The following is a 27,880-nucleotide window of genomic DNA, read 5'->3' as shown; positions in this document are numbered from 1 at the left end:
ATTGCAAATTGTGGTTTAATCGGAATTGTTAAAAATGTAAATCTTTCCGCTTTGTTAATTGAGAATGCATTGCTTTATTTCAGTTCTTAACGTCTTCATTTTCAGTTTCGAGGTCTTTTGCTGGATCTCTTATTAAGTTAATGGATAATTTTATTAAGATTTTGTGTTTATTATTAGAAATGATTAATGATTATTATTTCATGGCAAAATCTTTTAATGATTTTGATTCGAGATTGTCTGTTTCTTTTAAGATAGTACTAAGATTGGTGGTAAATTATTTTTGAAATATTTCAAGCACGTTATTAATTAAGGACATCACGTGATATGAACTAGGACTTACTATAAGCGAAATAGTTCCGCAATATAGATACACAATAGTGTTCAGTAATTGAAGTTTTGTTACACCTAATAAATTTCAAAGTAAGAAATAAGAAGTTGCTGTAGTATTTTATAATTTTGCGCTTGTAGGGTTCCAAGCCTCTAAGAAAACTGGAACCCCTAATAAGACTTCGTTTTCCGTCTGTCCGCCAGACCCTTTTTCTCAGGAACGAGCAAAGGTATAACGTTGAAAATAATAACAAATACTGATGTCTGCGGTCCCTGAGTTGTGAAAATCGAATCCCTTGCCCGATGTTTTATTTCCAAAATTACTTGTATTTTGAATTTTTTGTGTTTTACAGCTTAAATAAATTCATAGACATACATACATCATCCATTTCCGCATCTTCATACAAGTTCATATACATAATTCTGTTCGTGTTTTTGTTAATATAAGGAGACTTAATTGATCTTTCAAATGTTTTGTTTATTTATAATACTAATACTATAATATAATAAATACTAAAAAATATATCAAACCCATGGTAGTGTTTTATTTCACTAGTATTAGCAGCTGCTTCGTAGGGTCGACTAGCTAAAAAGCCTGAATATTCCAAGGTTCTGGATTCAAACTCCGGTCAGGACTTTTCAAAGAGTGTGAAAAAATGCTGTGGCATTTAATATTGTAGCGATCCCTCGCATCACTGAACCAGCGTGGTCTAATTACTTGGTGGTAGGGCTTTGTGCAAGCCCGTCTGGGTAGGTACCACCCACTCATCAGATATTCTACCGCCAAATAACAGTACTCTGTATTGTTGTGTTCCGGCTAGAAGGGTGAGTGAGCCAGTGTAATCACAGTGGCGCATAGGTGATGTAAGGAATGGTTAATATTTCTTACAGCGCCTTTGTCTATGGGCGGTGGTGACCACTTACCATCAGGTGGCCCATATGCTCGTCCGCCAACCAATGCCATAAAAAAAAAAAAAAATTAGCTCCAAAATTTGGCCCAGCAGTGGGGCGTTACCAGCTACTTTTCTTAACTTACTTCATCTGCTTTCGTGTCTTAAAAAATGTAAGAGACCAGTTATTTTCATTTTATTAAAAATTTTTAAGATGTTTGGTAACATTTTAGCATTATACCAGTCGTTCAAAACGTACAATTAGCTTGAATGATAAAAATTCATGGTCATAAAGATCGTATCTGTGTTCTAAAAAGGTGCGAAGATGAAAATTCTCAGAACTTTTTATACGGCCATTATAAGATCATTACAGAGTTCATTAAACATCATTGAACGGCGTCAGAGATTATATTAATATTGATGATAAAGATTCGTTTAGCTCGTTTAAAACATTTCAATGTTTAATAGTTTTCAAATTTTCATTTATTAACTGTCAAAGATATGATATCTAAAGAAATTCATCTTGACTTATAACTGGTGATGGCTTTGGGAGTTAGCCAGTGTAATAGCATCTTAGACTCCATGGTAGATTACGTATTGGAGGAGTAGCTGATACTTCTCATGGTGATTACTTATGTATACGAATATATTAGATCCAGTGGAAATCTGCCTCAATATTATTAAATATAAAAAAATATACTACAAGACTAAATTAAATAAGTTCAAAGTTTTCATAATTTTATTATTACCTATATCTCGCTTCGTATCCCACTTGTAGAATGTTAAAAATCTGCTGTCGATGATAGGGTGTTTCGATTCGTTTATCCTTTAAACTATATTGGTCAGTGTTGCTTAACACTTGCTAACAATCCACGATAGTGTTCTGTGGTGAGTTTTATTTGATCTTACTTAACAGCTCTATAAAATATAGTCAGACAGAGTATCAGAGATAGATTTGCGAGATTGACAACAATTATAACGTTTTCAAAATACACGCGTCAAAATAGCGTATCTTTGTACACAGTTTGCAACATTTCTCGAGTGTATTACTTTTTTTTATAGTATAGGTTGGCGGACGAGCATATGGGCCACCTGATGGTAAGTGGTCACCACTACCCATAGACAATGGCGCTGTAAGAAATATTAACTATTCCTTACAGCGCCAATGCCACCAACCTTGGGAACTAAGATGTTAGGTCCCTTTTGCCTTATAATAATAATCTAGCAAAATTACGGTTCAAACACTACAAAGTTTCGATAAAAAAGTCTCATTTTGAGAGAAGCGTAAGATTGATGTTCTTGTAATTACTAAATGAGAACCAAAAAAACCTGCAGTTTACAAACACTTTGTTTAATAATAACATTTACTTTGAATAATTTTCTATAAAACATTGTCGCTAGCTTTTTTATAAACACTAGGATTGTACAAGGAGTCCGAGGTCCGGTGTGCGTAGTCAGACATTCCTCGCTTTAGGAGCTGGTAGAACAGCCGAATCCGAGGGTGGACAGCCACCTTGAATGTCTTCAGTCTGTTAAGAATTTCAGCGACCTGCAGTAGTAAAGTTTTGAAACGTTACTTCTTATTAACACTGTCAATTCAGAAAGACCAATAGCTCATCAGTAATATCTGTCAAAACATCAGGGTGAAGTCGTTAATATAAAATAAATATGAACATTAGAAAATGTAGTAAGGCCTACAGCCAATAACACGTAGCAACACGTAGGGAGTTCGTGTATTGTACAATGTCAACCCTAAAATTTTGATATGGGCTGACCTGCAAACACCGATCCATATCTAAAACCACTAGAAAAGTTACAAAACCGACTCTAATCTCGTTACATTGAAACTCGAAGAGATCGCTGTTGGTGGTTCTTCTTTTTAATGATCGTGTAAGATCTGTTAATCTTGTTATATAAGATTGCAAAGTTGTTTGTCAATCGGTCAATATTCTTGTATTTATCCTTTTATAGGATAGAAGATATTGCCGTGCCGGGTGCCCGTCTCTGTATACCCTCGCTCTAATAGTCCAATATATAGCTGCATACCTTGAGTTCTATAAGGTAAGCGACCTAAGCATTGACGTTCTGCCCGAGGTACGAGAATGTCCCTCTTCAACTTGTCAAATATATTTTTTTATTAGCTCATCTGAGCTCTTCTAGACATATAAGAACTCAGGATACCTCAATATTCGTCGTTAAATAACCTATATGTTTATGACCATCGGAAAGACAGACAGATATCGAATATCGTCGATCCGTGCAACAAGCGTAAGTCGATGAAAATGTAATGATACTTGAAATAAAATTCAAATGCCTGAGCGATATCTGAGGCACATATGTCACTATTCTTGTATTCGCTTATTTTGCTTAACCGTAATGTTCCGCGCATTCCATTTGCCTTTTTATATAATCTGAGAAAATAGGTAGGCGATCGGGCAAATGGCCCACTTGATGGTAAATAGTAACCGCCGCCCACGACGAATCTGGACAAAGCCTACCACCAAGTATTAGTATTACTATTACTTTCCGCTATTTTTTTCTCATTATGTACACATGTTTAATTTTCTAGAAACGACCACGACATTTATAATATTTTGGGTGATGTTACTTATTATTGATTAATTTTAGTCTATGAACATTAAAAAACGACAAAATATGATTTAATTGATTTTTTTTCATAATAAACATTAAACATAAAGTAAACATTGCTTTCTTGTTATATAATAAAATAGAAACAGTGACAAATATTGTCATAGATGTGCAAACTCGAAACACAAAGTTTCGAGTTTGTCTCCGCGAAGTCATCCCATCCTTCCTTTTCTGAGTACGCTTTTATTATATACTAAATAAATTTATACTCCATGTCTTACTCAGTAAAAACTATATGGAGATTTTTTTATTATGATATAGGTTTGTGAACGAGCAAATGGGCCACCTGATGGTAAGTGGTCACCACTTATACAAATTGCGCCGCAAGAAATATTAACCATTCCTTACAACGCCAATGTGCCGACCATATTGGAAACTAATATGTTATATCCTTTGTGTGTGTAGTTAGGCAACACGGAACAGAAAAATACTTAGTAGTGCTGATTGTTGGTAGAATTTCTGATGAGTGCCTGGTACCTGCCCAAACGGGCATAAAGCCCTACCAAGTGCCAAAATGATTAAAAAACTAGGAGATAATAAGAAACTTGGAGTTAAATATCCACTTTTATACAGAATGTACTTTTATTATATAACGGAATTTAATTGAAATAGTAAATACAGATTTTTACGTGTTCACGTGAATAAGTTTCTTGGTTTATCTCAGTAGAATCATTTCGAATAAGTACTTGTAACTGGCATTGGGCCTATTTCAATAAAGTATCTTTTCGATTTGATTTGATTTGTGTAGAATACAAATAGATCGAACGTTTTGTTTTATTACGAAATGTTATAACGAAGTACCAATAATATATGAGAAAAGAATATTGTGATAGAGAGTTGTATGCCTTGAACGAAAAATGGAAAAATGTTATCTCAGGTCTATAAAATCGAGCTTTGTTATTGAAATTGTAGAATTAATTTTCATAATAATAATTCTCTCCTCGAATTTTGACTGAGGCGACCAGACCTCTGCGTCAAATATTACAGCACAATTAGTGTAAGCCCAAATATAAAAACACTCTCTCGTGTCTCCTTTTGCTTCTAATAATCAATGGGACAGCTATCCAATCGGAGAGTGATCAGGCTCGCGACCAACAGCGTATCAATAGCAACTTGGTAATATTTTAGTCCAGTTCCTCGGAAAGTTGGTACTGCATGTTGCTAAGGATTCGCATACCTGACAGAAGGACTGTAACCTTTGTCAATTTTGACCTGACCTTACAATCTGACTGAGCCAGTATACCGATTGATAAGGCAATTAAGATTCTTTAACAAATACAAGATCTTAAGGCGAATTAAGAATAAATTTACGTTACGCATGGTACGAACCTGCAATCTTCGTTTCGCGTATTCTATGCTTTGGACCATGTCGATTATTTATTTATATTTGTAACGAATACGAATATACACTGAAAAGTCAAGAACATTTCCGTATCAACTGAAGGAAACAAAGATAAACCAAATTAGAGGAAAAAAAGATACAGACACGTGTTTTTACGAGAACGTAAATAATATACGATATTGTTGAACTCATAAGATGAAAGGAAATTGAAATCTTTCGTATTAAATTTTTCCGTTTTTGATACTCAGTGATAGCATACATCTGAAATCAAAGAATATCAATACTTACATTGCTATCAATAACGTATAATTCGATCTGAGGTAGCCCAGTGGAAAGAACACGCACTGAATAAAGATTGTGGATTGAAGTTCTGGATTAAATCAACTGTCAATGCACGCCGGTAATTTAGCGGAGGGGCTCTTCGTGATTGAATAGATCTATACATTGTCTGGGAATAATGGAAGTTTGCGGAATCTAATGGTTACATGATTTTGTAGTATCTATGGGAGAAGGACGCTTATGAAACAAGGTTCGAGCAACGATTATTCACAGAGGTTCAAATTGTCTCGGTATATCAGATGACCCCTATGCTAAATTTGTACCACGCAGTGTTAGACGCCGTTACATTTTAGTATAGTTTTTTCTATGAGAAAAATAAAAATATACTTAACGATGCCGTCCTTACAAAATTGTAAATACTTACAAAATCAAAATATACTTTATTCAAGTAGGCTTTTAGAAGCACTTTTGAATCGTCATTTAACAAACTATTTAAAGTAAAGCTACCACCGGTTCGGAATGTAGATTGTACCGAGAAGAACCGGCAAGAAATTCAGTAGTTACTCTTTTTCGACATCTAAAAATACAGTCATGTTAGTTAAATACATATAAATTATATATTATGTATGTTATGTACACAAGTTTATGATCAAGAATGAATGAGGCTGTTTTAACAGATGCATTTAGCTTTATTAGGAACTAGCTGCTCCGCGTGGTTTCACTTGCGTTAACAGTACCTGTTTGCAGCGAACTGTTGTTTCACAAACAAACCCTCCAGCTTTATCAATAAAGTTCATAATTATTTGTAACTCCACACATTCGCCTTTGCTTATCCGTTTAATTACATCATCGGGCTTAACAAGATCTATTTTGTTTTATATAACGAAAAAGCGTCTTTTTAAAATATTGAAATAATTTTACTACTTTTGTTATTTATTTGTAATTGTCCTCATTATACTAAGAATTTTCAACGACGGCCTCTACCAAACTTTTATATATGTTTGAAACTTTGCAAGTAAACGTAAACCAAATAATTTGGTGCCTAATATTATTATTTTTGGAGCCGAGATGGCCCAGTGGTTAGAACGCGTGCATCTTAACTGATGGTAGTGTTTAACTTGACAATCAATAAGAAAGTGTAATACTTCTATATTGAATAAAGGAATTTGAGTTTGAGTTTTGAGTTTGATGATTTCGGGTTCAAACCCAGGCAGGCACCACTGAAATTTCATGTGGTTAATTTGTGTTTATAATTCATCTCGTGCTCGGCGGTGAAGGAAAACATCGTGAGGAAACCTGCATGTGTCTAATTTCAATGAAATTCTGCCACATGTGTATTCCGCCAACCCGCATTGGAGCAGCATGGTGGAATATGCTCCAAACCTTCTCCTCAAAGGGAGAGGAGGCCTTTATCCCAGCAGTGGGACATTACGGGCTGCTAATGCTAAAATATTATTATTTAATTTTGCCTAATAATATTATAATTAAATTTGAATTTACAAATATTTTCAACTTTCGCGGACAAAGGCTAGTTCATAACATTAGTAAGATTTAGATTCAGTACGAAGTCATATTCAACGATTCCGTAGATCATGAGTAATACGAACATATTTATAATATTTCTGTACTTTTTATAACAAGACTGTGACGTCTAAGCCACATTGTTATCTAACGATAACAGCACACTTCGAAAGAATTCAATTGAATATAAAGGTACTTGTATTTATATTTAATTTATCTTATAACATTACGACTCAATAGTATTTATTTAGGACAAACGACTTTCGGCCTTTCTTACAAATCTTGTTCAGCGGTGTTTATTTAAACACAGATTTAAAAAAGTTCCCTATAATCATTATATTTTGTAACTTTTTTTAAAATTGAATGTATTTGGCCCTCGAAGGGTGATTAAAATAAGTAGTCTATGTTCTTTTTTTATAAAACTATATTAATTCCGCGGTTTATCCGTAAAAATGTAACAGACAAAAAGTAAGAGTCACTATCGCGTTTATAATATTAGTATATATTGTATAAATTGTAAATTCAGACCGTCCTACAATCTAAGGCAATTGGATACATAATTTAATTGGCAAAGTACCCAGAACGCCGTTCCCGAGGGACGCTGGTGCAAATTCTGACCAATGTTTGATATTATTACATAATGTATACATACACGTACATTAGTACATATATATGTAAGATAAATAATATACTAGATAGGTACTATGTTTTTGAGTGAAATATGTATATATTTTGGTTTTAAATATTTTAGTAAGACAAAAATACAAGTGGGATACCTAATAGTACCAAGAAACTGGCACTAAAAGTATAAGCCATTCATTAGTACGTTCCTCGTAGGTCTAGTGTTTCGCTTTTAGGGTTGCACATTCTGGGGTCTAATTTTTACACCCAGGACGGGAACACTTTATAATATATTACGACCTATTCTATAGAAATATATGTAACAAAAAAATACATTCCGTGAAAATAATACGTTGGATCTAGACTTAGATTTATCCAGATGTAAGCTGATAAGATTAATACTAATGGCCGAGCGGTTCAGAGTGTGGACGGGATGAAATGTTAGTCCGACAGCTCGAGATATTGATGGCAGGACATCACGCGAAATATCGTTTTTAATATTTGATTTGCTTATAACTGTTGATGTTTATGAGAGATTAATACTTAATTATCGTTGTATGTGTATACTAGCAGAACCTGCGGCTTTACTCGCGTCAAATTTATAAAACGTTATTTATAGCACACAAACCGTAACACCCCATCGTACCGCCTCGAAGAGTGACCAAAAGGTAGCTTATGTCCTTCCCGGGACTCAAGCTATCTCCACACTAAATTTCATACAAATAAATTCAGTGGTTTAAGAATAAGGAGTACCCGACTCAGATACGGCAAACATGATTTACCAGTTTAAATTAAAATAAGTTGTGATTATAAGGTTATTATTATTGTTGCTGGTAGTGGAAATCGTCTTAAATGGACGATGGGACTGACATTTAGCCTTGTCGTCAAAAAGCCCCAAAAAAATCGATTAAAAAAAAAGAGTCTGTAGGTAACAGACAGAGTTAATTTCGCATTTATAATATTAGTATAGATTTCGTTGATATAATATAAGATGTTTTTTTACTAACTCTATGATTTTATTTATTTTTCTTTACGGGGATTTATTAGTTATGTTTTACTACAAACAAACTTTTAATAAACATCTACCTCGATGTTTCACGTCTGCCGGGCGTTCCATGGCGACCACATTTTTAAGTTATTTTGATGTAATCTAATATTACGCGATATGCAATCAAGCTTATAAAAAAATCAACAAATGCTTATGTGTTAACGGCATAAATATTATTGACTGCATAAAATCGTAGCTAGTTTTATTATAAGAATTGTAAGAAACTTACGTAATTAGTGATTTCTTTATCAGAATTCAATTTGCTAAAATCTCGATCTAAACCAAAGATGTGCGTGCCTTCCTGGAAACAATATTAAAAAGAAGACTTGCAGTTATTATTTAAACATAAACGATGTACCAACAAAACGTAAAGCAATTAAGTCTTCACAGATTAAAAATAAAATCAAAACGGACAACAGCAGACAGATTAAAAATAAATTTAACGAAAAACAAAACAACAAATGTTTTAAAGATAAGTATCAAATACACAGATAAAAAATTGATATGACTGAAATTATTCACAGTTTAAAATTTTATTTTACTAAACGGACAATTTCGTGGAATTTAAGCAAAACGTTGTATTGCTATATTTTTTCGTTTTGCCTTTATTTGGAATAAATAATTAGTTAAATTATTGTGTCAAATTTCGCGATATAAAAAAATAATATAATTTCGTGTACTGTGAAATATGAGTTCTGAATTAAAGCATCAAAGTATAAAAACAAACTATATGTTTTTATTTATTATTCCTCAATAAAATAAAAAGTAACGTAATCAACTGTGGCTCCTGGGGTCCCGGGTTGAAATCCCGGGACAAGTAAATAAAAAGTTATTAGACTTTTGTTTATCGTGCCTTGGAAAGCATTACATTACTTGTTTCTACGCCTGATCTCTCTTTCATCGAATTGCTAGCCCAGTTAGAGCATGAGGCAGTGCTATGTTTGCTCACACACTCAAATAATCTCTTTGAGTTACTTTCCACCTGGAAGAGGGGAGGGATGTCAGGCGTTAGGTAGTTTTTAGGTAGTTTTTTTCTTTTCTTCTAAATAGAATACACATTACGAACCGGTGATAGTTTTCCATTAGACTTGAAGAATGACCACACTAAAGTATTTGTAAAAGCCTACTCGAATAAAGTGTATTATTTGGACTTAGTTAATACAAATACACTTACAATATATATTATTAAATTTGCAACACAAAAGATGGCTGAAAACATTTTACTACGATTGAGAATGTTCCACGCGACTTACTCTTAGCGTTAAATCAATTACTTGGCTTATTAAGTTCGTTAATTAGTTCGTTCTGATAATCTATTGTTCCTGACTCTCTGTTTTATGTACCCACATAATATTGATATGTGTTTACATCCTTTGTACGAGAGCGTAGAAATTAGATTTTATTTTGAAAATCTTAAAACGTTGAATGTAACGTTTCTCACGTGAACATAATTTCATTTATTAAAGTTAAATGCGTCGTGTTCTGATGCAATAATGTAAGCACCTGTCACCATATGAATAGCACGCGCTTATATTTTTGAAGTGTCATTTAACGCGAACGAAGAAAAGCTATATTTTTAAGTTTGAGTGAGCCAGTGTCACAAGAGGCACAAGGCCGACAGCGGCGCATTGGGGTTGTAGGGAATGATTATATTTTGATTTAATATTAAACTAGCGACCCGCCCCGGCTTAGCACGGGTGCAGTGCTGATGCTAAATATACTTCAGAATTTCTTACGACGTGTTACAGTTTTTCATTCATTAGACAATACAAACCAGTATGCGTTTTAAATCTGTAACATCTTCAAAATTATTAATTTAAGTTACATGTACAATACTGCAGTACATTATTTTGATCTATCTCGTAGAGTTCAGCCAGCGTTTGCAATGTAAGCTCAAAAATTGTATTTATTTACATCACTTTAGAAACCTCTAAAATTATGTGTGTTTCTCTACTATACTGTGCATGTATTATATATATAAACCTTCATCTTGAAACAATCTATCAATAAAAAAATCGCATCAAAATGCGTTGTTTAATTTTAAAGATCTAAGCATACACAGGGACAGACAGCGGTATGTGACTTTGTTTTATACCGTGCAATGATATTAAATACAATGTTAACATGTTAACGTTTCATTGCGTATAAAAAGGTATTCTAAATTCCCTATTCTTTTCATTTCGAAATCAAAATAAACTTTATTCACGTAGGCTTTAACAGGTGCTTTTGAATCGTCAATTTACAAAACTATATTAAGTGAATCTAACACCTGTGCGGAATATAGATTATATCGAGAAGAACCGGGAAGAAACTCAGTTGTAACTCTTTTCCAACATTTAAAATACTAAGTTATGTCAGTTAAATATATTTATTCATATATACAATATATCCTGCCTAGAAGTCAACAAGTATATTATAGTAGTATGTATTTATTAATGTATTATTTACATATGATTCGAATTTATGAATATGCAAAGGTAAAAATATCTGCAGTATTTTAACATAGAAACGGATACCTTACCCCAAGAAGGATTTATTGAGTTTGCGGAGTTGGAAACTTGGCGTTATAAGCTTATCCTTACGTCTCGTGTTCATACAATGATTATATCACCGATTCTATGAAAGCGATCAATGTTACTGTGAATATACGTCATATGGTTGTAAATATATTGTGACGCAACAGTGAGTATTATAAGTAGATATAGACATACATATTTTCAAATATTTCGACTCTTACGTCGGAAAATGAAAATTATTTTTTGGACTTTAATTGCGTAATAGTATGCTTCTCTAAGTACCAATTCGCTAAGTGTGTGCTTAACAAGAATACTTGTAAGTGAGGTGTAGCTCGAAGAAGCGGTCGTGAACTCGTTACGCAATCTATTATGGCGGTGATTAAGTCTGCCGGCACCTTTGGGATACAATACCGCGTCGGTGTAATGTATAAGCGGTTTTACTCTGACCGATTTGAAAATAAGACTTTATAAACGGTTAAAGATAACTTAGGGTCGCATTTAATGTTTCCACATCTCTACTTGATGTCCAAGTTGGTCTAATAACTAGCCTATAAGGATGTAGATCCTAAGGTCCTGAAGTCAGTTCAGTCAGTCAATAGCAGTTCCAAGCTTACGACAGTGTTTTTGTGCCTCAAAAAGCAAGTAAAGGACATTAGCAGCCTGTAAATTTCCCACAGCTGGGCTAAGGCCTCCTCTCCCTTTGATGAGAAGGTACTGGAGCATATTCCACCACGCTGCTCCAATGCGGGTTGGCGGAATACACATGTGGCAGAATTTCGTTGAAATTAGACACATGCAGGTTTCCTCACGATGTTTTCCTTCGTCGCCGAGCACGAGATGGAAGGATGTCGGTCCGAAGGACTTCGTCAAACTAAACAATAGACATTGCACATAATACCAGTTATATTTATAGACAACGGGTCAGACAATATCAAATAATACGTGCTTTAACAAGCTTCTAACTGAATCGTTTAATTTAATTAATCTACTAATAAAGTGCCAATATCCATCAATTATCTGGAGCAGCTTTATGACATTAACAATTAATATCGATCTTAGTTAATAAATTATAAATATAACGGCCATACATTTTTAATTAAGTATATTGATGAATTCGGTACACAAATTAATTATCCAAAGTGTCGAGCATAAGCCAGTACGCCAAGCCAGCAGCAGCTTTGCCAGGATTAAATTTTCTGATTGTGTATATGCTCGGAGTAAGTACTGGTCGATAGAGCATCAGCGTGTAAGGGTAAGTTTTGATTTCTGCCTTATCGTGATCCGAATGATGGCCATCCTGAGCTTCTGTCCTATGGGTCGTGGCTCTCAGGTCTGTTCGAGTCTGTCTGGCGGAAGCTAGTCTACTTTTCCGTTCTGCTCGGTATGTGGATAATAAGACTGAGTGGAACATTGCAAAAATCCGAAGACGATTCGAGAGGACCGAAAATAATTGAAATTTGAAAAATATTTTCACAATCGTCCGAGATATTTTTAGAATTATATGTCGAATATTGTCGAATATTTATACATATTATTAATAATACATTTATTATATTTCTGTTGAACTTACATACTCATACACCTCGCAAAATTGCTTACATTTTATTTCACATTCCTGAATCCGAATATAACTAACAACGATACAATATTTATGGAATTCAAATATATATTTTCATTATATTTTACCTATATGACAAGTGACCTGCGACGACGATTCGGTGTATCACGATTGAGTACTATTTATATTACTTATCATAACTAAGGCCTGTCACATGTCTCATACTCATCTTTTTGGTAGATCTTTGTACAAGGCCACTTGGGAGAGTACCACCCACTCATCATATAGTCTACCGTCAAGCAGCATACTTAGTATTGTTGTAGACCGGTTCGAAGAGTCTGTAACATATTAGTTCCTATGGTTGGTGGTGCATTGGCGATGTCAGGTATAATTAAAATTTCTTGCAGTATCACAAGATGGCATATTTTGCCATCCACCTAACAATACAAGAAAAAAAACGAGTAGTATACGAGTCCAGGGTTTTTTATATTTAAGTCTTATTTATGTTAAATGTATATTTTGTTGGAGTTCCCTATATAAGTAAATGCTCGTGTAAAAGTGGAAGCAAAAGCAAACTTGGATAAAGTTTATTTTAACTCAATCACCCAGATGAACTGCATCTAGTCCATAAAAATAGATATATTTATGTAATCTGTTAAATTGGGTTAAGAATGATCTCCTATTGTTATTCTTGTAACCAAAAAGTTTAGTTTGAACCAAACCCGATTCCTCAGTATCTAAACAGAGATCTAACGCGATCGCCCTGCAATTAAGACGGAGCTACCGACTGTATCTACACTAACCGCTCACGATCCAGCGATAAAAGACCATTACACAACTCGCCACGCCTCCGTGACCTACTCGTAGCTGACACATGCTAGGCGCACTCGACTACTACGAGAACTTGTAGCTTTTTAATTGACTTACGATTCCCGTTAAGATACTACTATTATACTTTAAATTCGCTTTGTTAATTGTTAATCGGTTGTACTAAAACATGAGCTGATATGTGGTTAGGCTAGATTAGCGCGTGCTTCTTAATCGATAATTCCAGGTTCAAACCCAGGCAAACCCAACTGAAGAAGTGGTGATGGAAAACATCGTAGATAAACTCACATATGTCTGATTTAATGAAATGTATACTTCAACCTAAAGGACACAACTCACTAAAGGAATCGGAGGCCTTTGCCCAGTCAGGATATTTAGAGGCCGTTACTTTACATTACCTGAAAATAATTACCTAACGCAAGGTAAGTGATCACCTCTAACTGTAGACATTAGACTATAAGTTTAAACCATGTAGTGCGCTCTCACAGCGCCGTCAACAAAAGATCTAAGATTTGATTTTTATTTCATATAGAATAAATTTGAAGCTCATTTCCGAAAATGACCTTGAAATTTCAGAAGTTGAAGCGATATTGACCATTATGTCATATGAAGAACAATTCAAAATAGCGTAACATTATATATCGACTTTCAACATTTCACGAGTGAGGAACGAAATTAGTTGTTACTGAATGGCACTGCCGATCATCACAACTCTAATAGGTAATGGAAACGTGTCAAATTAAAACAAAAACGTCATAAATGTAAAATAAATATAATAGAAGATACACTACTTCACTTTATTCGGAGCTTATTGCAGGTAAACGATGACTGACTTCAAAGTAGCTAATGGCTTTCCACTATCCCGGTAGTACAATGGTGTCAAGTACAATGTTCATACTAACCAATTACATTAACATTGATGAACAGAATACATCACAATATATGTATATAAAATTAATTATAACAATGGTTTGACCCTGCAGGCTTTACAACTTCCCGCTATTTTCGAGCTCAAACCCCTCGAAAATACGAGTATGCCTACACTTTTATCTTTTTCAGAGCACACATTGGAAATTACACTATCGAAATAATCTACCTTCAGACCGAATTTTTTTGAAGTTATTTAAAATAAAAGTACAACAAATGTTTGTTTTTATACGCGATGTCTTTTAAGCACGTCGTTGGATTTTATATCGAAATTTTTGAAGTTCTTTCAATAAAATATTTTCAATTTTTGTTTGTCGAATGTATTCTCAACGGATTGACTCCAAAGTCTTATTAGGTCTAATGGAGGCTCTGAATAAATCTCAATTGACTGATTCGTTCTTGAAAAAATGTACGACACAAATTAAAACCAGATACACACATACATATCTACACACACATGGCTGAACCTCAAGCTGTAAATAGTTAAAAGTGATTTTCGAAAAACAAGATGAAAAGAATTATATATTTGCGAAGCGAGATTTAAACGGTAATAAAATATTGAAATTATTTTATTATATTATTCTTTTAAAACAACTTAATAATTTACTACAAAAAGTTAACAAACGACATCTATCTGCAATACAACTCCAGTGTTTGAGCAGCTCGAAGAAGCTTCCATTATCAGAAGAAACTTCTTAACTTATTAATATGCCACACAAATTTTGCAACTGTATAAAAATCGGTCGAACTGTACTGATATTTTACACTTACTGTTAGTGCCACCATCGAACTTAGTAAAAACACACAATGATAAATTGGTATTCTGTACAATAGAGTACGATTTAATTATAAAGGTTAAGTTTACTAGGTGGGTGTGTCTATCGCTTAATAGCGTGGTAATTGTTATTCCTTAACGACTGTAAGGCCACGGCTGACGAGCGACATAGAGCAGTGAAAATGTAGAACTTACGTGTTAAACTAATTAATTTCCCAAACATTAAACACGACATGGCTTAGCGGCTAAAAATACAAAAAATTTTATGATGTCTACGGGTTCCAATATATAAGTGCTAACATTACTTGTTGATTGGCTTTGTACAAGCACGGCTGGATAGATACTATACACTCATCAGATAATCAACCGCCAAATAGCAACTCAGTATTGTTCTGTTCCCGTTTGAAGGGTGAGTGAGCCAGTGTAACTACAGGCATGAGGAACATAACCTCTTAGTTCCCAAGGTTGGTGGCGCATTGGCGATGTAAAGAAAGGTTAATATTAGTCTTGCGCCAATCTATACCATAATAAAGTATTAACGACATTATCACGTCTATTTCGACGTGAACGTGTATCTATAAATAACAGAATTAGCAAATGGGTATACTTATATTTATTTGTTAATTATTATATTCTTAGAAATAGATATAGTTACACAATTACGTATACATATATGTATTATTTTTGAACGAAAACTGAGTGACGTGATCGAGGAAGTAACGTCACTGGTCAGAAGATGTAAAAGAAACGGGTACTCAGTTTTAGATGTTACAGCGGTAAAAATTGAACTGAATTGAAATTCAATTGTTGAATTTCATAATATTTTTTTTTATATAACTAAAATTCAATTATTAAGTGTTCATTAATATTTATTTGATGTGTTTTTGTAAATGGTCGATTATAGTATTATACTAGCTGGTGCCCGCAACTCCGTTCGCGTGATTTTAAACCTCGGAAGTATAGGGGTATTGGTATTGTATATGGCTGGTACACATCTGTGTATCTTTGTGTCTGTCGTGGCATTGTAGATCCCAAATGTTTGAATAGATTGTGATTTATTTTCAATAGATGACTTTTTTGGGTGCTTTGTCGTCGATAGAAATCAAACCAAAAACAACCAAACGTTTTAAATTTATAATTTAATCTTGTAATATTAAAAAAAAATAAAAAAAAAATTATTCAGCTTATTACGGTATACACAGTAAAGGTTGGAGCCTTCTTTTAAGTGCAGCAGGGCACCTGTGCCAGAAGACACCGCTCTTCCATATCAATATCTTACAGCAGATTATATATTAAGCGCGCGTGTGTGTGGGTGTGTGTGTGTGTGTGTGTGTGATTTATTAAAAAGTTACGATATATTTGTAAACCCAAACCAGTAAAACCAGCCTAAGCTGGACCCTATTTAATACGTCCGACCACATTAAAGGGAGCTCAACTTACGTTAGAATTTATTTCTAATTTCTAAATCTCAGAAATCTACATTTTTTTATATTAATTGTGTTCGAATTAAATTTTAATCATACGGTTACATAATAAATAAAGTTTCAAGCAAATCAACTTGACGATAATTTTTCAATAAATATTTAGATGTATTTTTTTTAAATTGACGATTTTGATAATGTTACTGCAGTTCATCAGTGAAAACTGCATTCAAATCGGTTAAGCCGATTCCAAGATCAACGGTAAACGAACATATAAACAGACAAAAATTCTACAAATCATATTTATGTAATCTATTGCGTTAATTGATAACCCCAGTAATATTTTTTCTCAAATATCTTCCATGCACAGATTTCGATCAGCTACGACTTTATTATATGTAAAGATTTATAGTAATATCACTTAGTGAGCGACAATTCCTATTTTTATATAATTCCATGTGTTCTATGAGTCTGTACTCCTTATCTGCAATAATCATTGATTCTACACTCTGTATCGCAAAGGTTTTGCTCATATAGGAATATCTTATGTATTAAGTCGCCTTTTATACAAAGGCCTTTTCTAATACACCCTAATTATCCGTTTGATTAATCATTGGAGTAAAATAAAGAGATTTATAACAATAACAGTATGTGTATAATTGTTCCATAAAAGTTTAATTCGTCTAGTGGCCACATGGACATTAACCTTACCAAGTAGAGTTTTAGTTTTTCAGTACACTCACTCCACTCCTTATTTATCTCCTATTTTCCGATCAGCTTAACACCAGAAGTCGGTCCTATTTATTAAGACGATTTGACCAAAGCACAACACCAACAGTGACGTTGAACGCAGAGCATAAAATAAATTTGGAAAACTCAAAAGTACACGACTAAGAATTCGGTTTGATTCCAAAAAATAATACTACTTTTTACTACAATACTACGTATTGCTAAATCTAAAATGAAACGAAAAAAAATTAAACGACAATTAGTACTCATAACAATAAGATAATCAAATTTATCACCAATTCAGTATTTTCTGGTTTCACACTTGATTTTGATATTTTTTTACGTTTCTATCACATTAAATAAATTTTTGAAGAAGTACAAAATTCAAGATTCCCCTTAAACTATTCAACAACGCTATGTAAACTATCTTGATACCGTGAACTAACAAAAGTACCTATTATAATTAAAATAGTTGCCGAAATGAGGCGAAACTATTTTTCGATCGTGAAACAGTGAATCGTGTAATATAACAATACACATATGCCGCCCAATAACGGACACATTCAAATGCTTAATGTGAACAGTTTAGTATTTAGTCTATGATAGTTGCGATAATATCTACAAGTTCTACCTCGATAGTCGGCGCTCCAACACGAGTACCACATTTACATAACAACAATCAGACGCTCTATCTTCACGCTATTCTATTGGATTCGCTTTAAATGTTTTTTGTAAAAACTTATGCTTCTTGATCTGTATCTTAAAGATAATCGAAAGACCTAAAAAGCACCGGGTAATAATTGAAGCTACTAATTATAGTGAGTTCCAGCTTAAAGGGCGAGGCAATTGTGTCATCGCTGATACAAGTTTATGATTTCGATGGTAGATTTTGGCTAAAGGTCAAGTAACAGCCTGTAAATCTCCCACAGCTTGGCTAAGTTCTCCTCTATGAGGGGAACGTTTGTAGTTTATTCCACCACGCTACTCCAACGCATGTTGGTGGATACATGTTGACAACAGTCGCACCTTGTGAATAAATATGATGGTTTAATATCACTATTACTCATTAAATATCAACTTTGCTCTGTTGTTATTCAACTTTGTCTATTTTAGATCACACATTCGCGTTCGACTGATTCGGTTTTGAAAATTAATAACTTAAATAAACAATCTCATAGTACAACAAAGTTTATAAACTTTTTTAGCGGGCTTAAAAAACAGAGGAATTTGTATCGCTACAATCAACGCCTATAATTATAATGTTTTCGTTCGAGTTATATAAGTATCGTTTCCTCGGTAATAGCTGAAAATATTTAAGAAGATTCAAGCGAAATTCTATCAAGGTACAGATGTAAATAAATATTTTTAAGAGCCTTCTTATGAGGCGGTATCTTACCGCCTCATAAGAAGGCTCAAGGTCACCCAAAATTCAATGGAGAGCACTATACTCGGATTTTTTTTGCAAAATCGAATCAGACATGAGATCCGCAGAAGCACTAAGGCCACCGACACAGCCCGAAGAATTGCCACACTTAAGTGGCAGTGGGCGGAGTACAATGCTCGAAGAACCGAAGGCCGATAGGGCCGACGAGTTCTCGAGTGGCGACCACTCGAGGCCTATGTCCAGCAGTGGACGGCTGAGAGACCAGATGAGATGTTAACGAGGCCAACAATATATTTTCACCAACATTAAATAGTTTTTTATCATATAAATAAACCCTGTACAATACCGACCCAATAAATAAATTAGGTCACATTTCCAGATACATGTCCACACTGACGATCCTGTTATAAAATAAAAAGAAGAACAGAAATATATTTCATGTGACATTGACAGTTAATGGCTTTCTAATTTATTACAGTCTGTACAAAAAGACAAGTACACACACTAGTTGAAGCCTTAAGCAACACTTTAATAACTTGTATGTTGTCTTTACATGTAGTGCATTGACTATTAAGTTTAATAAAGTGTAATGCTTCTTAATTGAATTTGAATTAAGCATTTATTCATTATCGCTTAGCGCCCTCTATCACATGGAAATGAACTACTTACTCATTCCAAATTCCAAGTACTAATCGAAACGTGGATTTGCAGCGGAAATAAAAGATAATTCGTCACAAAAAAGGGTATAAATAGAAGTTTTTCAAACGCTTTTTACGTCTAAATACAACTCTTAAATCTGTCTCCGTCATGGCCATTTGAATCAATGCTCAGAGCGAGACAATTAGGACATTTCTTTGGCAAAAAATCGCGAGTCATCCGAAGGAGGATCTCGTTTACATGAAACCGGTGCGGAGATGACTTCAACACAAATCTACGATATGGCATTAAGTGAACTAATAATACTCCTTACATTCAAATAACTCAACACCTTGAATAATAGTGCAAAAACTTTTGTTAATTTAAATATATCACCTCGCCCTGAATCTAGTGGTGACAGAGGGGTAAATTTTTTGCCCAGACGATCGGAATTGCGATTCAACGGGATATTCTGCTAGCATTCTGCCAACATTAAAGGCGGTCAGTAACTATTTTTAATTTTTATTCGTATGTAAATTAGACAGTTAATTTTACTTCTTTGGGTGTTATAAGAGACAAACTTCAGGGAGTAGAAATTTAAGTGTAAAGTTTCTAACGTAAAGGATAAACGGATAAAATATCCCGTTCACGTGATATTTTAAATTTTTATTTAAAAAAATTATTCATTGTGCAAATAATAAATAAAAAACGGCTAAGTGCGAGTAAGACAATCGCACAAAGGGTTCTGTCCCATCTATAAAAACGGCAAAAAAATCATGTCTGGTGTATCAGAGCCCCCTTAAATATTTATTTTATTCTGTTTTTTAGTATTTGTCGTTATAGCAGCAACAGAAATATATCATCTGTGAAAATTTTCAAGTGTCTAACTGCCACGGTTCACTAGTCCACAGATAGGGTTCCTTTTACGCTTTATATAATATAATTGATGCTATAAGATTAAAATATTTTTAAGAGAAAATTATTATATTAATTCGTAAAGCATTTTAATAATTGAACCAGTTTTTATTATGCCAGTGTTTCCGATATCGTGTAAACGCGCCCCCGCCGCACTCCAAGTCGATATAGGCAGAGAACAGGGAAAGGGCGGTCTCCTCCGAGGGCCTGAGCTATATTTGCGCGTCACGGACGTTTTTATGTAAATAACCGCTTTTGTGCAGAAGTCGTGGAATGGACGTTTCGGATCCTCACTTATATCGGATACTCGGGGATTATTCTACTTTGCATGTAGTGTGTAAACGCTCACTGAGCCTGGATTCCATAAAACGTAACAGTTTCTCTCATTCCACTAATATTTACACTTGATGTGGTTGGATGAAACATTCTATGTCGGTCGGAAGCTCTACTAATGTGTATTGACTGAGATTAAATGCTTGTAAGTGTTCAACGATTTCACCTCGTTGTTTCCATACGGGTTGTGAATATACAAGTTATGAAATATCATCCGTGCAGGTTTCTTTTACCTTCACGAGATCAATTGTAAGCACAATTGTATTTCATAATAACAAAAACTCATTGACCGAGTTATATCTATCTGTCTATATATTTATGACGTAAGTAAACATAAAAACATAGTATATCTCTTAATGTGACCCAAAGTACTGCGTTAATCTATTACAGAATTTAAGCTAAAACTCATATTTACGAAATATGTTTAAAATTTGTATTCATACCGAATTGAATTCAACGAACCGTTATTTTTGCACATTATTTTTAATTAAATAGAGTTACGAGCGCTTAAACGTTGTCGAAATGCAAATCCTAATAGAACTCACCTCTCGTGTAATGTTAGTCGGAATATCCGTACAACGCCGAGATAGCCCAGTGGCTAGAGAACCACCGAATTTACTAGTGTTTAAGGAGTTTGCACACTGCACCGTACTACGTAATAATGAGCGGACGTGTCAGATAAAAATATTCTTTGTATTAACGAGACTATGCCCGTCAAATCTTTCTTTTAGTTACCAACACCGTCGCGTGCCATGACGGAACCCTAATTTTTCTGTTAAATTCGACATATAAACTCTTACTGAATGAGTAAATTATTTTTCTTTTGCACGCCAACAAACGTTATCCACAAAGAGAATGATTTTATCTTTGAGCACGCTTTTTGTACAAAATAAATGTACAGTATTCAATAAATATATTACAAAATACTTAATTTAATCAACGTCAGATATACGCTATGCTTTTAAAAATAGACTTATTTTTCAAAGTACGGCGTACGTCTGACGTTGATATGAATGAAGACTCTTTATCACGACCGCTGAATTAGGGACGAGTACGCTTGGACTTGAAGGATGATCCTTGTTTGATGTATATTATACGTTAGCTCCTTATTCATTAAACGTGAAAAACGTAGAGATAGCCTATCAACTAATAACTAAAGTCGATTTTGAAATCGGTTGCCGCAAGAGAACACGAGCCAAATAAACAGCAATTGACATCTCAACGACGTGATGTCATTGGTCGAGAGCTTCAATAATCTATGATATTAATTATGGACTTGCGAAAAATGGTGTCTTAAACGATAAAGTTGCTATCAGAACTTTGGAAGTAAAATTAAAGCGGATATGAATAGCTTAATAGAATAGTGTGATATTATAAAGTATTATAAATAAATGTATATTAATCAAGAGCTGTTGTTAGCGCACAATATAGTTGAGCTATTCACAAATCGCATATAATTCGTCACTTCAAACTCGAACTTAAGGTTTGTTTATCTCTATTATTCCAATCAGTGAATTTAATAACGATAGTTCAAAAATGACGACTGTAGAATGTAGAAGGGATTCGCACCAAAAAAATGATCAACGTAATATTTATTATATATATTTTTTTAGCATTAGCAGCCCGTAAATGTCCCACTGCTGGGATAAAGGCCTCCTCTCCCTTTGAGGAGAAGGTATGGAGCATATTCCACCACGCTGCTCCCATGCGGGTTGGCGGAATACACATGTGGCAAAATTTCGTTGAAATTAGACACATGCAAGTTTCCTCACGATGTTTTCCTTCACCGCCGAGCACGAGATGAATTATAAACACAAATTAAGCACATGAAAATTCAGTGGTGCCTGCCTGGGTTTGAACCCGAAATCATCGGTTAAGATGCACGCGTTCTAACCACTGGGCCATCTTGGCTTATTATATATACATATATATATATCACACTTAACCGTATATGTATTGTCATTGCCATTTTTAAAAACAATTCCAAAACCGCGTTTCTTTTTTTTAGTTACCAACTGTTTTCTATATAAATATTATGGTATATATATTTTTTATTTAAGAATATCACCAGTTCAAAAATTCATATTTATTCAAAGAGTATAAAACAATGCTGAAGAGTATGAAATGACTTCCAGCATTTTGTTTTTATCACTATGAAAAAAAAAACAAAAATTAAAATACCTTTTTCAAAATAATGGTTGTTGTAGTGTCGCATAAGAGTGCGGATCGAATCGATATCTCGAGGTCCTAAGATCAAAAGCTAGATAAGACTATATTGGTCTTTGGAGGCTACAGACACATTTCAGAGCCTCGTAAAGCGCGTAAACCTAGGACCTGCGGCTGCCACATCTGTCGTCGTATGGGATTATCCTTCCATCGGACTTTCACATTGAAATTATAGAGAGGCTACCTGTCTTTGATCACTGACTTATACACTGCACTTCTGTGTACATACCTAACCACTGAAATCATCTAAACTAAATAAAATGTAAATTAATGTAATAAAACTAAGTAAGAAAATTATTGTGATTATCAAATAATACTATCCACAAAGAAAACTTATTCGACGTCAATGGAATTTACATTATAAATGCAATAATATCGAGGTATAAAATATATTACAGAATTGAAGGTTTCCAGAATATTACAAATTCGAACAGACACTCGTAATCCTTTTCTAAGATATTGTTATCTCACCACCCGAGATAAACACCCGAGAGCCACGCACCTCGATAAAAACTATCGGAGCCCCGAGCGGAGATTATACTTTAGATTATACGTTAAGTTATGTAAGGGTCTGTCTGTGCAGTATACATTGCGTGTTCCTAATATATCCTATTAATATATACAAGCGAAAATATCTAATGGATGGAACGTAGTAATCAGTATCGAAATAACCGGTTCTGACCGCAGTTTCCACGTTCTTAGTTTGTTCTGATACGTTTATTATAATCGATATCCAAATTCACATATAAACTCACACACACAGACGCACGCATAAATTATATTTTATAATTATAATTTATCGCATATTATTGCATTGACCAAGTTCTAAGAAAGAGTGGGGTCTCCTTACATAAGTACCAATAGAAGTACTGGTAACTTTGGTTGGCCTAAGGATTCGTATTTAGCGACGTAATATGTTAAACTGAAACAAATATATATAATAATAATATTTATTCACCAGCTCGTGCTTGTGAGTAAGGTGATCTGAGGATAATATTTTACCATAAATATGTACATAATATCTGCCCCTACGCTGAAGCATTGCGATTATAAATAAGAGCAATTCTAAACCCTCTTCTTTCAGCAAACTTGAGAAATATTAACCATTCCATTTCCATGAACCTTGGAAACTAAGATGTCAGTTGAGCCTATAGTTATACTGGCTCACTCACCCTTCAAACTGGAACACAACTATACTGAGTACTGCTGTTTGGCGATAGAATATCTGATGAGTGGATGGTACCTACTCAGACGGGCTTGCAAAAAGTTTTACCACAAAGTAAAACTCGAACTTTAATAATAATATTATGACTTACATAAAAGTAAACATTACTTTGTATTATATTCAGATTTATTAAATACTAGATGAAAACCTACACCTATAAAATAGATATAACTACACAGGTATTTATAATGAAATATACTAACACCATACTCCTGCTCTAAAATATTATTTGGAACACACTTTCTGAACGCACCCGTAAACACCAAACAGGGCCGCCCGTGGAACTGTCATGTCATTGAATTTCATGGAGTTAATATCGGAGTATCTCGATTATACGAATTTTGCGGATATATAATTTTTTAACGATCTTTAATTGTATATAGGTTTCGATCGATTCGATTCGTTCGTAGATCTGCACAAAATTATTAAGATAGATACGTTATTCGTAAAACAATGTCAGTCTGCACATTCGACTAGTTAGGAGTAGATTCTGTTTTTTCAGAATGTTCCGTGTAATAATACTCGAAAACTTACACCAATGTGACTTTCCACTTATAAAGTCGAACAAGTGAGTTTATTCCGTTATCATGATATTTTAAAAGCAATTATAACAGTACGGTAACATTTTCTGGAAATTCGTAAAGAGTTTCATTAATTTCTTCCGTCTTATTTTTAAACCACTTCCACTTAACCAATTAAGACAAAACCTTGCACACAGATACACATACAGATAAGGAAATAAATTATTGTGTTTAATAAATATATATATATATGATCTTTTTCTTTATATAAATAATAATAATAACAAATCATTATAATTTATTCCGTATAATTCTCATCTGAAATTTCCGTTCCATGGATAAGTATTATATGTATATAGACTCGTCAATGTACTTCGAACAAGAACCCAGTATCTTTTCAGCATCAGTCGTACAATTACAGTCCGAGTAGTATTTGTGTATCAGAATCGGGTTCCGCAGTTTTAAATCCGCTGATAAGGGTCGGTTGCAACGTTGCGGAATTAAAGAATTTCGTCTCAATGATCCTGAAAGAACTCCTTTGTATTTATTTTAGAAAAACGAAGTTTATCTGTGTTTAAATAGCATGAACTAAAATGCAATATTTATATACATTAATCTTATTCAAATAAATTATTAAAATTTACGTTCACGGCTTTAGTTGAGATGATATCTCGTAAGAGACTCCATCAGGATAGACGTCATTCATAGCACGAGAATGCTGAATGGGTAGTTTTATCTTAACTTTTACTCTGCACTTCACCAAGCAACTCTGTGTGACCAATAACAACTACAAATAATAAATAAAAAGAAATACCATGATCCTCAGCTAAAACGCTGTCTTAGAGTAGTAGACATCCTCAACAGAAAGTTGGAATGAATACATTAAACCTTAAGTTTTTTTTTTTTTGTTACCGTTTGCTCGACAACGTCTGAATACCCGTATCTTTAAAAAAAAGTAAATCTTGACGGAAAAGTATTACAAACGTTCCACTGTATACAATATGTTAATAAATTAGTGTGTTTCAACACCCATTGATTCCTACATAATCTGTTCCCTGATTACTCCGCCCGCAAACGGAATTAATAAATCATTGATGGCATAACTGGTGCATATTTACGTAGACGACAGACGACCAACTAATCGCCAATAATTTAGTTTAATTTCCTAAAAAGCAAGTTTAATAACTAAAATAATTCGTCTTCATTTCCGCTTATCATTAAGAAAATCGACGACTAACCGTTAGATTCACTGTAATTCATCTATCCTAATAAAGGACTGGAGGTTTATTTATATTTTTTAATGTAATTCTAATAACACATAGCAAATTCTTAAAAAACTTCTCTCAAACTACTTATACTTATTAAACATTAACTTTTTCCTTAATATCACTTTTAAATAACACAGCCACCTAATTAGGAATTTTGGAAATACCTCGCTCCCTCCATTTGTATCCGTCCAGTGTTCTTCTCCCCATAGCGGATCATTTTTCCGCATTTTTATCGGGCTGCCTCTTCATTCCGTTCCCTTTTCCGTCTTAGTTATCATCATATTTTATTTGATTTTCGATTTCTATATTTTTCCTTTAGGAAATATTAATAATATATTCGTTTCAACTTCCTGTTCCGCTTTAAGCAATCGATCAGACGTTTTTAGCAGATATGATAAACTTGGGAGTGACACTTTACTTACTCATACTCACGTTAAGGGGTTTTTTATGGCTTCGGTAGGCGGACTGTCCCATAATGATAAGTAGTCACCATTTTCCATAAACATTAGCACCATATTTCATTATTCACAATTGTAAAAAAACCCTGGGAACTAACATATGAAATGTTGCTTGTTGTTACACGGTCTCTCGAACTCTTCAAACCAGATCACAACAATACTAAGAAGTGCTACTTGGCGGTAGAATATAAAATGAGTGGTTGGTACCTGATGATACACAAAGCCCTACCACCAAGTAAATTGTCCATCATTGTCTTAAATTATAAATTTTAAAGAATAATCCAGTTAAACAAATCGTCATACGTCCATTTCCTTTACATATAATACTTACAAATAACCCTGGTCAGGAATACTTCCAAGGTTTTTTACTGCTATCGTTGTGATGTATTACAGATAAGAAAGTCGAAACACAGTAGCAATAACTAATATCTTGTCTATTCAGACGATATCGAGCACCAAGACATCCACGATAAAACTAACATTAGTATAACAAAAGCTTGAGTTTTTTTATATAAAGAACGCAATGTTTTATGTATTATTATAGAGAAAAGAAATATTTAATCAATGTTCTAAAAGGATGGAATAAATGAATGAATGATGAATGGACGAGTTCGAATAAATTGTATGAACGTGACTCGCCACTCGCGAGGAACGGTCAGGAGAAACGACCCACGATTGATAATAACAAATACAAGCCAAGGATTATTTAAATCAATACGTTGTTACTGCAATACACTTCACTGGCTCATTTATATTACTGCGCCTAGTGGACAAACACGACGTCCTCGTCTCCGAGTTTCAAATTCCGTTTCAGCCCAATATAATTATTATTCGATAAGTTATTTTTGACCGAATAAAACAAATTAAGTTCATTGAAAAAAACATTGATAAATAAGTTTTATTACTCAATACAAAATTTAAAAAAGAGTGGTCTTAGTATTTATTCACTTATAGGTAGGATATATAAATATGTAATGGTACATCACTAACATACTCTCTAATTAAAATGGTCGAAAAGAGTAACTACGCAGTTTCTTACCGGTTCTTCTCGAATCTACTTTCCGAACAGATGGTATCTTTACATTTAAATCAACACTAACATGGCGATTCATTATTGATTTTGTTCTAATAAATATTAAACATTAATCTGAATTCAGACTGATTCTGAAAGCCTAAATCTTTAGTAACAAATGGAATGATTACTTTAACAAAGAGGCGGTCGGTGACAAACAGCCCGCAATAATTATATGTGAACAAATATTGGCGTTGTATCGAGAGCTGGCACCAATCCGCGTTGGTGCTATTTACAATGTTTGCGTTGCGATTAATATGTTTGCGACTAAACAATGTACATATATGTTTAGATAAAATTAAACGTTGACTTTGTACAGTCCATACGACGGGTGGATACCACTCCGGTATTACAAAAGCAAGTTGAACTCTCAGACCGATTGTTCAGAAGCGCGTTTTATAATCCCTTTGG

The sequence above is a fragment of the Vanessa atalanta genome, chromosome 26, assembly GCF_905147765.1.
Source record: "Vanessa atalanta chromosome 26, ilVanAtal1.2, whole genome shotgun sequence".
NCBI lineage: Eukaryota > Metazoa > Arthropoda > Insecta > Lepidoptera > Nymphalidae > Vanessa > Vanessa atalanta.
This window is presented reverse-complemented; position numbering follows the sequence as displayed.